The 13,748-nt window shown below is 43.4% G+C and overlaps 1 protein-coding gene across 1 annotated transcript in view; it reads right to left on the bottom strand.

The window, feature by feature from the left end:
* The window catches only part of TMEM232 (transmembrane protein 232), a 383,971-nt gene that overhangs the window by 117,795 nt on the left and 252,428 nt on the right, over positions 1–13,748 (bottom strand). The gene's annotated exons all lie outside the window — the stretch shown is intronic.

The following is a 13,748-nucleotide window of genomic DNA, read 5'->3' as shown; positions in this document are numbered from 1 at the left end:
AAATGATTCATTTTCCTCTAATGACCGCTCAAGAAGCCCTCATCAGAGCACTGACCAGACGTATTCTGGCGATAACCCTGAGACATCTGCGATGGGCGCAATGGTAACCCGTAACTCTTCAAGGAGAAAAGCGAATTACTATACTGGCATTTCCAAGGATTCAGGCCCGAAAGATAATCTCAAGGTAATTAATCTATCAGATAAAGTACTTACTAAGGCCCAACTTGAAGTTCTACAGCTGGGACTATCTTTTTCACCGGTGGCTAAGTTCGATAGGTTTACGGCCATCAAAGATGTCCAGCTTTTTAGCCGAAAATTGCTCTATAAAAAATATTTTGCTAAGAAAAGGGAAGGTGATGATCTAACTGGCCTGTCCACACAGGATAAAGAGATCGTCACCCTTCTTGAGTCGCTATTAGCGGAGCAGGAGGAACCGGTTGTAACTACTCTTCCACAGTCTTGTAAAAAAAAGTCCACGGCCTTTCCCCCTTTGTCGTCCTGCCCCACGGTAGATCTCTTCACCAGATTGGTTGTCCAGGATTTACGTAAGATCCCGGAAAATAGATCACATGACAATTTGAATTGGAACCAACGGAGGGCAATTGGTGAATTATCCGGGATGAGAGACATCGTGGTAAAGCAGGCCGACAAGGGGGGCAACGTTGTGGTCTGGCCCACCGCAAAATACGAACGCGAGGCTTTCAAACAACTAAACAATCGTGATTGCTACCGTAAGCTAACTAGCAACCCAACTGTAGCGTTTCAGGGCGAACTTGAGAGGATCTTGAGGACGGCTGTTGATGAGGGGGTCATACCACAGTCGGCGTTGGAGGGATTGTTTACTCAATTCCCTACAACGCCGACTCTATACTTTCTACCAAAGGTCCATAAGGACATTGAAAACCCTCCGGGCAGACCGATTGTCTCGGGTATCAATGGCCTTTGTGAACCTGTATGTAATTTTCTTGACCATTATCTCAAGCCTTTGATGTTTGACCTTCCCTCTTACATCAGAGATTCCACTGACTTTTTGGTCCGTCTGCAGGATCTGCACCTTGATGATAACTCCATAATGTTAACTGCAGATGTAGAATCTCTCTACACTTCTATATCACATGCAGACGGATTAAGGGCAGTGGAATTTTTTCTGGGAACCACCTCTTTGGATGAGGGACTGGTCAGTCTCCTGCTCACCTTGCTCAGATTTATCCTCACCCACAATTATTTTCTCTTCAGGGGACGGTATTATCTACAGGAGAGGGGCACTGCTATGGGGGCGTCTTGTGCGCCCTCGTATGCGTGCCTCTTCCTGGGATACTGGGAGCGTCTCATACAGTACCCTGAGGGGAATTATGGTACAGTAATAATGTGGGTGAGGTATATTGATGACATCTTTGCTATCTGGCAGGGTGAGCGGGAGAACTTGGATGCATTTTTATCATCTTTAAATGATAATGAGTCTAACATCAATCTGACCTATCATTGCAGTACTAATATCATCAATTTTTTGGATATCAAAATCGAAAAAAATATGGATGGCTCTATCAAGACAGATATCTATAGGAAGAACACCGCTGTCAACTCCTTCTTGAGCGCTAGATCATCTCATCCACCGCAGATTCTTAATTCGGTGCCTACAGGTCAGTTTCTCAGGGCTCGCCGTATTTGTATATACCTCTTTGAGGGCCACCCTCTTTGAGGGCCAGGCTGCGGAACTTAAAAGAAGGTTTAAAAACAGACAGTACACAGATAGGGCAGTCCAACACGGTTATGACAGAGCTAGGGCCACACCTAGAGAGGATTTATTGAAATCAGTGGTAAAAAGACCAGATAACCAAGTGAGGCTTATAACATCTTATCACTCCCACTGGTCCGAGATGAAGGCGGTAATTGGGCGATATTGGCCCATATTACTATCTGATAATGATTTAAGATCGGTTTTGACTGATAAACCATCAATTACACCACGGAGGTCTAGGACCCTAAGAGAGATGATGGTCAGGAGTCATTATACACCACCTCCCTCTAACTTTTTGGAAAAAACCAAGGGACCAAGATGGGGCTCCACTTTTTGTGGGGATTGTGGAGCGTGCTCACAAATGGAAAGAACATCTTTATTCCACAACTCTGGCAATGATAGAGAATTCAAGATCGTACATAACATCAATTGCAGAACGACGCATGTCATATACTGGGCTAAATGCCCATGTGGTCTAATTTATGTGGGCCTAACCTCCCGCGAGCTCAGAGTTAGGATCCTTGAGCATATTAGAGATATTAAAAAAGCAGCCGTGATCGTGAACCCAGAGGAGTTAGAGATGCTCAAGAACATACCTAGGCACTTTAAAAATGTACACAACTGTAACTGGCGCCTTCTAAAGTTCCGTGGGATAGACAGGATTTATCTGAATCCCAGGGGTGGGGATCCAAGGAGACTGTTGGCCCAGAGGGAGGTCAAGTGGATCACCATTCTAGAAACGGAAAAACCAAAAGGCCTGAACGATTACATCTCTTTCAGGCCTTTTCTATGAAATAATTTCTGAGAAATATATGGTGGTCCTTCTGGCTTTCCCTTATGCCTCTTGGATTTATTTATTTATTTATGATTTATTGTTTATGATATAATATTTAATTTTAATACTAATATGCATTTAAAATATATCCTTGGGGGCCTTGCCTCTCCTTGATCCTCTCGTCCTCTCATCTAGATCCGTGTATGGGGTTTGGTACGGTTGATGTGTAAATTTATATGACTGAGCATTTTGATCTACTCACATATTATAACGATAAACAGGATGATCTTTGTGGGCATGTGGGCACACAAATTGCAGACATGTGTCATCTCTGTTTATCCTTATTCTTGCCACTAGAAGTCTCACTTTTTATCTGTTTTAAAGGTCACATAAAATCTTTTTTGAGATTAATATAAATTTTTTATTTTTAAAAAATTCTTTTTGTAGAGTTTTTGGATGATGCAGTAAAGCAACTAAAAACTGGCATTTATGATGGGATCAATCCGGCACTTGAACCACCAATTGGATGCAGCAACTCCTTTCTAATCTGCGAACTGAGGATTCCCTTTCTTTTCAGACTTCATTGTTTATGATATCTCACTCCTGAAGGGCTATTGTGTCCTTCGGGCTGGATAAATGTTGGATGCAAGGAACACTTTTGTCCTCCAGGTGGCAATCTTTCTGAAAGTGACGGAAACATATGGGTCTTTCTCTATGTTATTTGTATATATGGTATATTATATACCCATTGTTTCCCGCACAAACTCTCTTTATGGCCGCATGATCTTGTCACATTATATAATGGATTTCTCTCCATTTCATATTATATTCTATTCTGCCATTACCTTTGCCCTTTTCCAAAATGGCCATCGGCCAGACTGAGATCGGAGCGCGCCCTGCATGCCGGTGGTCGCCTCCCTTCTCCGGCCGGCGCCCAATTGAGGGACGCCTATTGTGCATGCGCACAGCGTCTTCCGGGACGCCGGCTGGGGAGGATGACGCGACTTCCGGTTTGCGGCGTGCGCCAGCAAAACGATCTCAGGTGGGCTCTCTACATAAAAAGGTGACCTTGCGACTACCCCAGCACCTCCTGACGAAGCGGTGGCGAAACGCGCGTCGAGGTGCTGGGCAGTGTGCGTTTTTGATCCCTGTGGTACGCTTATTGACTGATTATCCTCTGTGATGGCTTTCTACCATCTTTAGGGGCAGCCAAGGTTATTTAGTATGTCTGATGGTTATCTATATACCCTGCACAGAATCGGCTGTCTCCCTTATATGTTGTTAATCTGCACTAGCACTTTATGTGATTAACTTTATGATAGAGGTCATACTATTAATAATTCTTTGTGTACCCATCGGTCTGGACAATTGTGCAATAGGTCTGCTTTGATGATCTTTTCATTATACCACACTGCACCAGTCTGTGTTTCTTTGGTTTTATGGGGTAGGGTGTTTTTAATCAACAATCTGTTTGACCAGCACTGTATGAATAAAATTTATTTTTCTACTATTTTTGTATCATAAACTTTGAAGTGATGAATTAATAAAAATAAAAATATTATTGTGATTTAGCAAAACAAATGTTGTCTGCAAACTCAATTTTTGGTTGTTAATGCATATATGGTGAGGTTTGCCATGAGTTAAAAATGATGATTATGGAGTTCTATGTCCTGTTTTGGCTTAAAATATGTGAACATGGACCTGCATTACTGCTAAGGAAAATCTAAAATATTCAGCATATATAAATGGCTATTTGTATGTCTGCCCAGTTGTCTATATTAAGAGGGTCATACCTTCTGACCGTGCACCCTTCCCTTTTGTATTTTATGTCATGTTCAGTTATGCACCTGTTTACACGTCAGTTCAAAGCATGCAGTCAGTCTTTTTTGTCTATATTAAAAGGAAAGGATGGATATCTCCAGGATAAAATTAAGAATCCAGTTTATTAGAAAAAAATAGTTAAAATCCATGTCGGGTCAATATCACGCGAGAGTATACATATCATTAGACTTCTCTGTACCCCAATAATGATATGGTACACATTTTGATAACTTTCTATCATCTTTTTGGCCCCAGCATGCACACTTACCTGATGATTCTTCACCATTAAGGAAGAAACATGTCGGGAAGGATATTTTTGTTTTTGGGGGCACTTAGTCATTGAGACACTTGGGTACTGCTGTCGTCAAGGGGAAACCTACTACACAGGGCATGACAGTGTTATTCAGGGAGAAAATATATTCCTGTGCTTATGTATTGTCCTCCCTGGGGCTCAACGGACTACTAAGTACTTTCATCCAGACTGGGTGAGATTGAAGCATTTATTACTGACACAGTTCATCATTTTGCACTTTTTTATAAAGTATATTTTATGCTTCTCTGTTTACATGTTTATTTAGTGCCCTAATTTTGGGGACAACAAACTAAACCTTGTTTATGTGTTACTTTGGCATCATCCCTGCACTTATAGCTTGTCTACTCTGCTGGGACTGTAAAATGGAGTGGACTTTCCATAAGTGAATATGGCATGGAAAGTCCACTGCATTTCTGTTATATGGTAATGTACCCTAATTTGTGAACCCTATTTTATTGTAGATATGTCTGTGGATTTTAAGCTTCGCACTGCACAAATGGTAAAATACATGATACTGATGTGAATGGGGTGTGAATGGGAATTTACCTTTACATATATTGTAGATCCATCCAAAAATACCAGGCAAAACAGCATAAAATAACAGACACCATAACTGGAACCTGAAGAACTCCATTGTTTTTAAAAGCATCCATCATTGCTGCCAATGTCAGTTATGTCACAAACTCAGCACTGCTGATTGAGTCGAACAGCAAATGTATTAAACACAGATATGAACTAAGTAAAAAAAAATGTGAAAAAAACATATATTCTACCAATCTAATATTTGACGGACACCTCAGAAAGAAATCTAGTACTCTATCCTTTTTTTTGTTCTACAATTAAAAGTTTCTCTTTTGCCGAGTGGACCCCTATCAGATATTATAAAGAAGCTATCAACTTCAAGGCGCAATGATATTTAAAATGGTCTAAATAATTTATGATTGGAAAATGAAGACTTTCATTTTACTTTCTCTAATGAAGTGTAGAGAGTGAAAGATGAATGTAATAAAAAGGAAATGAGATACCCTTTGTACATTGGCTGAAATATATTATTTGTGGAGATTGTAATTACTTAAATGCTAATATATGCATAAGTAGCCACTTCTTTAATTTTTCAAAAACTTTCTAGAAATCTTTACTTTATACTTTGTTAATAAAGTTAAATACTCCACATACTATGTGAACTTAAAAAAATAAAAAAAGTCATTAGATTTTACAACCAGGAACCAAGCACATCTATTTTAGGTTGCTGTAATCCAGAATCAATACCTCCATTTTTTTGCAATCCTTCTTTGCATTTTTAAAGTAATCCTCTTTTCATTTTTATCCTAAAGAGCCACAAGTGCAGGGGGCTTGAGCCTGCAATTACAGGGGGCTTGAGCCTGCAATTATAGGGGGATTGAGCTTGTATTCTATCCTGTTTCCAATTTTCCCTGCCTGACAATATAATTTGCTCCCTGAGCTTGCGCAGGCACTGTCAATTCCCAGCTAAGTGCAGGGCCAAGACCCTCATTAAGATAAAAAACGTAATTGAAATTTACTTTGGAAAGCAAGGAAGGATTACACTAAGGGTGCCGTCACACTTTAGCGACGCTCCAGCAATCCCACCAGCAATCTGACCTGGTCAGGATTGCTGGTGCGTCGCTACATGGTCGCTGGTGAGCTGTCAATCAGGCAGATCTCACCAGCGACCAGTGACCAGCCACCAGCGACGAGTGGAAGTGATGCTGCGCTTGGTAACTAAGATAAACATCGCGTAACCAAGCACTTGGTTACCCGATATTTACCTTGGTTACCAGCGCACACCGCTTAGCGCTGGCACCCTGCACTCCTAGCCAGAGTACACATCGGGTTAATAAGCAAACCACTTTGCTTATTTACCCGATGTGTACTCCGGTTACTTGTGCAGGGAGCAGGGAGCCGGCACTGACAGCCTGAGAGCGGCAGACGCTGGTAACCAAGGTAAATATCGGGTAACCAAGCAAAGGGCTTCGATTGGTTACCCCATGTTTACCTTGGTTACAGCTTACCGCAGGCTGCCACATGCCGGCTCCCTGCTCCCTGCACATTCAGATCGTTGCTCTCTCGCTGTCAAACACAGCGATGTGTGCTTCACAGCGGGAGAGCAACGTCCAAAAAATGAACCAGCACTGTGTGTAACGAGCAGCGATCTCACAGCAGGGGCCAGATCGCTGCTCAGTGTCACACACAGCGAGATCGCTAATGAGGTCACTGGTGCGTCACAAAAAACGTAACTCAGCAGCGATCTCGCTATGTGAGAAGTACCCCTAAAACAAAGATATAGATTACATTTGGATTACAGCCACCTAACATAGATGTGTTTGGTTTTCAGTAGTAAAACCTGCTGACAGGTTCTCTTTAAAGAAGTTCAAAGGTTGATAGATTACACAAAATGGACAACAGTCATTTCAAATTCCGAGGCAAAAGATGTCCTGCAATGCTGAGGTTCATCACGTAAACGTGACACTTAATCCAAGGTTGATATTACCAATTTGAAACTTTAAGATTTTGCCATTTTACTTAGAAAGCTGATTTTGACACACAGGGGAAAAAAAACAAGCAAAAGTCATGTGCCAAAGACACGTTGTAGAAAGTGTTGTAATACTATAGTTAAAACCTACAACTGCATACAAAATTATTCAACCCCCATTGCAAATAAGGTGTATTAGAAAAATGAATAAACGTTCTGCTGTCTGCAAAAAACAATTGAACGAACAACAAAATAATAAGTTGTTTCTCCAAATGCAACATAAAATGCAAATTTTAAACCTTCCCAACCAAGCAATTTTTAGATCTTACCCTTTTGTTTTTACCTCCCCCTCTTCAAACAGCCATAACTTGTTATTTTTCCATTGACAGCCATATAAGGGTTGTTTTTAGTAGGACGAGTTGTAACTTTGAATGACACCATTTAGTTAACATTCAAAGTACTTAAAAACGCAAGTGATTTTTGCATTTTGGGGGATTTTATTTTCACACCATTGATTATGGTAAAAATTACTATTTAACAACATTGCCCAGATTAGCATGGTTACGAAGATTTAAAAAAAAACAAAAAAAAAAAAACCTTACATAGAATTTGTAAGGGGAGCTAGGCTCTTTCTGGATTTACACATTGTATCACACAGTGCATCATCACAGGAAAAGGTGTATACATACATACATGCTCATTACATTACATACATGTTCATTACATTTAGCAAAAAAAAGAAAGCTGGCACATTCGTGAGTAATTCTAAAATTGATTCTTCTTTATATATTCCTCCATTAAGGGTACGTGACCACAATCAGTGTTTTGGATGCAGGGTGTTTTCGCTGCGTCCAAAACAATGCATTGTACAGTACAAGCACAGTGGATTTATAGAAATCCCATGCCTATTTTGTGTGTAGGGTAAGCAGCAAAAACTAATCTGCGGTGTGGCTTTCCGAGCCGCAAGCATATCAATTCTTTGTTGCAGAGTCACAAGCATCCTCTGTAGGGAGAACACAAACTAGAGACCACAATACTCCAAACTCTGATTGTGGGCACGGGCCACTGCGGTCTCCTGCATCCTCCTGTGGAGGAGACTCGTGCCCCCGCAAGTCACGACCCGCCATGTCCAAGATGCAGCGGGTCCTGATCGTGGGCACATACACTAAAACTTACCTGTGTTGCTTCACCATGAATGTGTTTTACGTGTAACCCTGCCCTTAGCCATAGAGATAGCCATGTGAACATGGTAACATATTTAAAATCATTGTGAACCAATCACATGTAACCATGCAAAACATGCATAAGCAATCAAAATAGTTGTTATATTTAAGAAGATATCTATTGTTACACCATTGTGGATTACACCTTTAATATACAGTATATACTTGTTTGTTGGCAGTATATACCGATTGTTGTACGTATACCCTTTCACTTGTAAAGCGCCATGGAATAAATGGCGCTATAATAATAAATAATAATAATAATAATAATAATATACATAGTATCATTTTAAAATTCACTCCATTTGGCTGTTTCATATTTCTCAATAAGATCCAATACATTCCTCTCAATAGAAGTTTATTATGACAGTTTCCCCCCTCTCAGGACACCTCACCTCTTCATTTGCATATCAAAATAAATTGTCAATGTTATTTATTAGAACATCACTATAATATAAATAAGGGCACTAATACATATTCAGGTGCAACGAAAAATTATATATATATATATATATATATATATATATATATATAATTGTCTTATTCTGTCTGTCTGTCTGTTTGTCTGTCTGTCTGTCTTGCTCCAAAATTGTGTCCTTACGGTGACACAAAGCTGATTGGCCGCTGGGCTCGCCATGGCCCCGCCCCCCGCACGGATTGGCGGCTCGCCTCGCCTCGGCTCCGCCCCCCCACGGATTGGTCGCTCGCCTCAGCCTGGCCCCGCCCTCCGCATAGATTGGCCGCTCGCCCCGGCCCTCCGCATGGGTTGGCCACTCGCCCCGGCCCTCCGCACGCATCGCCAGATATAACCTTGCGCTGCTGGGATCGTGACGGAGCCGGTGAACGCTGGTAACCATTATACACATCGGGTAACTAAGGTCCCTTGGTTACCCGATGTGTATCGGATATATATATAAAACAAAAATCATACATTAACTACACAATAAATTCTAGAATACCCGATGCGTTAGAATCGGGCCACCTTCTAGTATATATATATGGGTGTGGGGGGTGTGTGACAGCGGTGTTGTTTGTGTGTTGCGCTGTTTGTAGAGCGCTGTGTGTCTGCAGAATTGTTTGTGGAGCGCTGTGTGTCTGCAGCATTGTGTGTGTGTTGCGCGGTTTGTGTGGGGTGCGTGTGTGTGTTTTGGGGGAGATATATTTTGTGCAGTGTGTGTGTATTGGAGGAGTAGTCCTGGGGAGAGAGGAGTATAATAGGCGGAGTAGTCCTGGGGAGAGAGGAGTATAATAGGAGGAGTAGTCCTGGGGGGAGAGGAGTATAATAGGAGTAGTCCTGGGGGGAGAGGAGTCTAATAGGAGGAGTAGTCCTGGGAAGAGAGGAGTATAATAGGAGGAGTAGTCCTGGGGGAAGAGGAGGATAATAGAGGGAGTAGTCCTGGAGGTAGAGGAGTATAATAGGAGGAGTAGTCCTGGGGAGAGAGGAGTATAATAGGAGGAGTAGTCCTGGGGGGAGAGGAGTATAATAGAAGGAGTAGTCCTGGGGGGAGAGGAGTATAATAGAAGGAGTAGTCCTGGGGAGAGAGGAGTATAATAGGAGGAGTAGTCCTGGGGAGAGAGAAGGATAATAGGAGGAGTAGTCCTGGGGGGAGAGGAGTATAATAGAAGGAGTAGTCCTGGGGGGAGAGGAGTATAATAGGAGAAGTAGTCCTGGGGGGGAGAGGAGTATAATAGGAGAAGTAGTCCTGGGGAGAGAGGAGTATAATAGGAGGAGTAGTCCTGGGGGGAGAGGAGTATAATAGAAGGAGTAGTCCTGGGGGGAGAGGAGTATAATAGGAGAAGTAGTCCTGGGGGGGAGAGGAGTATAATAGGAGAAGTAGTCCTGGGGAAAGAAGAGTATAATAGGAGGAGTAGTCTTGGGGAGAGAGGAGAATAATAGGAGGAGTAGTCCTGGGAGGAGAGGAGTATAATAGGAGGAGTAGTCCTGGGGAGAGAGGAGTATAATAGGAGGAGTAGTCCTGAGGGGAGAGGAGTATAATAGGAGGAGTAGTCCTGGAGGGAGAGAAGTATAATAGGAGGAGTAGTCCTGGGGGGAAAGGAGTATAATAGGAGGAGTAGTCCTGGGGAGAGAGGAGGATAATAGGAGTAGTCCTGGGGGGAGAGGAGTATAATAGGAGAAGTAGTACTGGGGGGAGAGGAGTATAATAGGAGGAGTAGTCCTGGGGGGAGAGGAGTATAATAGGAGTAGTAGTCCTGGAGTGAGAGGAGGATAATAGGAGGAGTAGTCCTGGGGGGAGAAGAGGATAATAGGAGGAGTAGTCCTGAGGGGAGAGGAGGATAATAGGAGGAGTAGTCCTGGGGGGAGAGGAGGATAATAGGAGGAGTAGTCCTGGGGAGAGAGGCGTATAAAAGGGGGAGTAGTCCTGGGGAGAGAGGAGTATAATAGGAGGAGTAGTCCTGGGGAGAGAGGAGTATAATAGGAGGAGTAGTCCTGAAGGGAGAGGAGGATAATAGGAGGAGTAGTCCTGGGGGAGAGGAGGATAATAGGAGGAGTAGTCCTGGGTGGAGAGGCGGATAATAGGAGGAGTAGTCATGGGGGGAGAGAAGGATAATAGGAGGAATAGTCCTGGGGAGAGAGGAGTATAATAGGAGGAGTAGCCCTGGGGAGAGAGGAGTATAATAGGAGGAGTAGTTCTGGGGAGAGAGGAGTATTATAGGAGGAGTAGTCCTGGGGGGAGAGGAGGATAATAGGAGGAGTAGTCCTGGGGGAGAGGAGGATAATAGGAGGAGTAGTCCTGGGGAGAGAGGAGTATAATAGGAGGAGTAGTTCTGGGGAGAGAGGAGTATAATAGGGGTAGTCCTTGGGGGGGAGGTGTCTAATAGGTTTAGTAGTCCTGGGGGGAGGTGTCTAATAGGTGGAGTAGTCTTGTGGGGAGAGGAGGATAATAGGAGGAGTAGTCCTGGGGGGAGGTATATAGGTGCCCAATGTGTGTGGGGGCGTGGCCAAGCGAGCAAAGTGTGTGGGGGCGTGGCCGAGCGAGCAAAGTGTGTGGGGGCGTGGCCAAGCGGGCACAGTGTGTGGGGGGCTTGGCTGAGCGGGCACAGTGTGTGGGGGGCGTGGCCGAGCGGACACAGTGTGTGGGGGGTGTGGCCGAGCAGGCTCAGTGTGCGGGAGACGTGGCCGAGCGGCCAAGGCGTGCGGGGGGCGTGGCCGAGCGGCCAATGCGTGCGGAGGGCGTGGCCGGGCCGAGCCGAGTGGCCAATGCGACGGTTGTCACGGTAATGACGTCATTTTGGAGCAAGACAGACAGACAGACAGACAGAATAAGGCAATTACATATATTATATATAAATAACATTGAGAATTTAATTTTCTATGCGATATTCAATGTGGAGGGTGCATTTTGGGGATCATCATTCCCTATAAGGACCATGACAGGGGTATGGTTTTAGGTGCAGAATCACTGTGTATGTGCTGCAATACATATCCCTTTTCCTGTCTATAAAATTTGGTATGTATGCCATTCTGCACATATGTGCTATAACCTTGTGTACTCTGCAAAACAGTTTTTTTGCAGGAGGTAAGGGGTGAAAATTAGGACTTTTTTCATTTACTTGTACCAGCAATCCTCCAATTTGGCACAGGCGTTTTTAATTAGCAGAAGACTACAAGAGGCATTCTTCCTTTTTTTGCTTTCAGTTCACAGTCTGGCAGCTTGTAGAAGATGAGTTGTCCAGCTCCTTTCACAGTGTGCTGGTGTTGTGTGGCGGCCATTGTTGCGGTGGTTTTGGATTAGTGGGGCAATGTGGTCTGGAGACATGGGGGCTCAGCCTAGCAGAATGGTGTTGTGAGGCAGCAGGTCACCTGCCCTGCTGGTGCACTGTCGCTGCAGCAGTGGTTGGAGGACAACACCACACCTTTTAGGCTTAAATAATGTAGAGACCCTAGCGGCATTAGATCAAGTTATGATTTCTGGATGTGCGGTCCATGTCTTTTTCTACAGCTAAGGCTAAATTAGGACTTTTGCTAATCGACCCAAAAATGATTCCCATTCACAGGAATTACGGTCCCCCAAGGAAGACCGCGAAACATGTGCGTCGGGGCATGTTACACATTACGGTGTGCCCGTTATGAGTGAGTATGATATGCCCTTTTCTTATTTATTCTTGTATATGATTAATGTTTAATAATTGTGCTTAGTGTTTCATTATCTCATTATGTATTACTGTGCATTGCACTAATTGGGGCCTCTACTGCCATCCAGTGGCACTGAATTGTACTGAGCACCTCATCCAATTCAGTGAAATATCTCTGTATATCTTTATAATAACAATAGGATGATATAGGGTTACCACTCATCTAACGGGTATCTCCGTTTAGTGCTGTTTTTAGGGATTTTCTTTTGTACCTGATCATTATATGCATGGAAATTATATGTAATTTCTTCATTCCCTCTTCCTGTAAGATATTCAGTAATAAAAATCTTTTCCATTTTTTTGCAGTGAGGTATTTACTAGCATTTATTATTGCGTCTATTATGGCCTTGACTACTATGGTCCCCCTTTTTCCCCCTGCATAGTAATTCTTGAGCTTTGGGGTGTAGTGCTTGGCCTGTCTGCTAATATGGTCCTTTCATCTATTCATTTGATTTAAATGAATCCCATTTGAACAATCAGAATTTGTGTTATTAACCTAATATTTGCCATTTCTGGCCATAGAGTTTCTTCACTACCTTTTCCTCAGCCTGGCAGAACCCTAAATAGAAACATGCATATAGCTTTACATTACAAACATGTGCCTGTTCATTATGTGAAATGAATGGGCCCCATTTTTTACATGTGGTCCATGGAGCTTACATCACACCTTTCTGTAATGCTTTAAGGACTTCTGGGACTTAAGCCTGCTTTACACACTGCAATGTATCTTACAATGTGTCGGCGGGGTCACGTCGTAAGTGACGCACATCCGGCATCGTAAGGTACATTGCAGTGTGTGACAGGTACATGCGATTGCGATTGAACGGTAAAACGTTCATCGCATACATATCGTACTTTTCTCTAGAATTGCACGTCAGATTGTTCATCGTACCCGGGGTAGCACACATCGCAGTGTGTGACACCCCAGGAACGATGAACAGATCTTACCTGCATCTTGCGGCTCCCGGCCCACAATGCGGAAGGAAGGAGGTGGGCAAGATGTTTACGTCCCGCTCAGCTCCGCCCCTCTGCTTCTATTGGCCGGCTACCGCGTGACGTCAATGTGATGCCGAACGCCCCTCCCACTCCGGGAAGTGGACGTTCGCCGCCCACATCGAGGTCGTATGGAAGGTAAGTACGTGTGACGTGGGTTAATCGTTTGTGCGGCCGGTCTATTATAGGAAACATATTTATGAAGCCATTTATCCCATTTTCACATATTGTAGTAAACT

This window comes from Anomaloglossus baeobatrachus, chromosome 1 (assembly GCF_048569485.1).
Source record: "Anomaloglossus baeobatrachus isolate aAnoBae1 chromosome 1, aAnoBae1.hap1, whole genome shotgun sequence".
NCBI classification, from domain to species: Eukaryota; Metazoa; Chordata; class Amphibia; order Anura; family Aromobatidae; genus Anomaloglossus; species Anomaloglossus baeobatrachus.
This window is presented reverse-complemented; position numbering and strand designations above follow the sequence as displayed.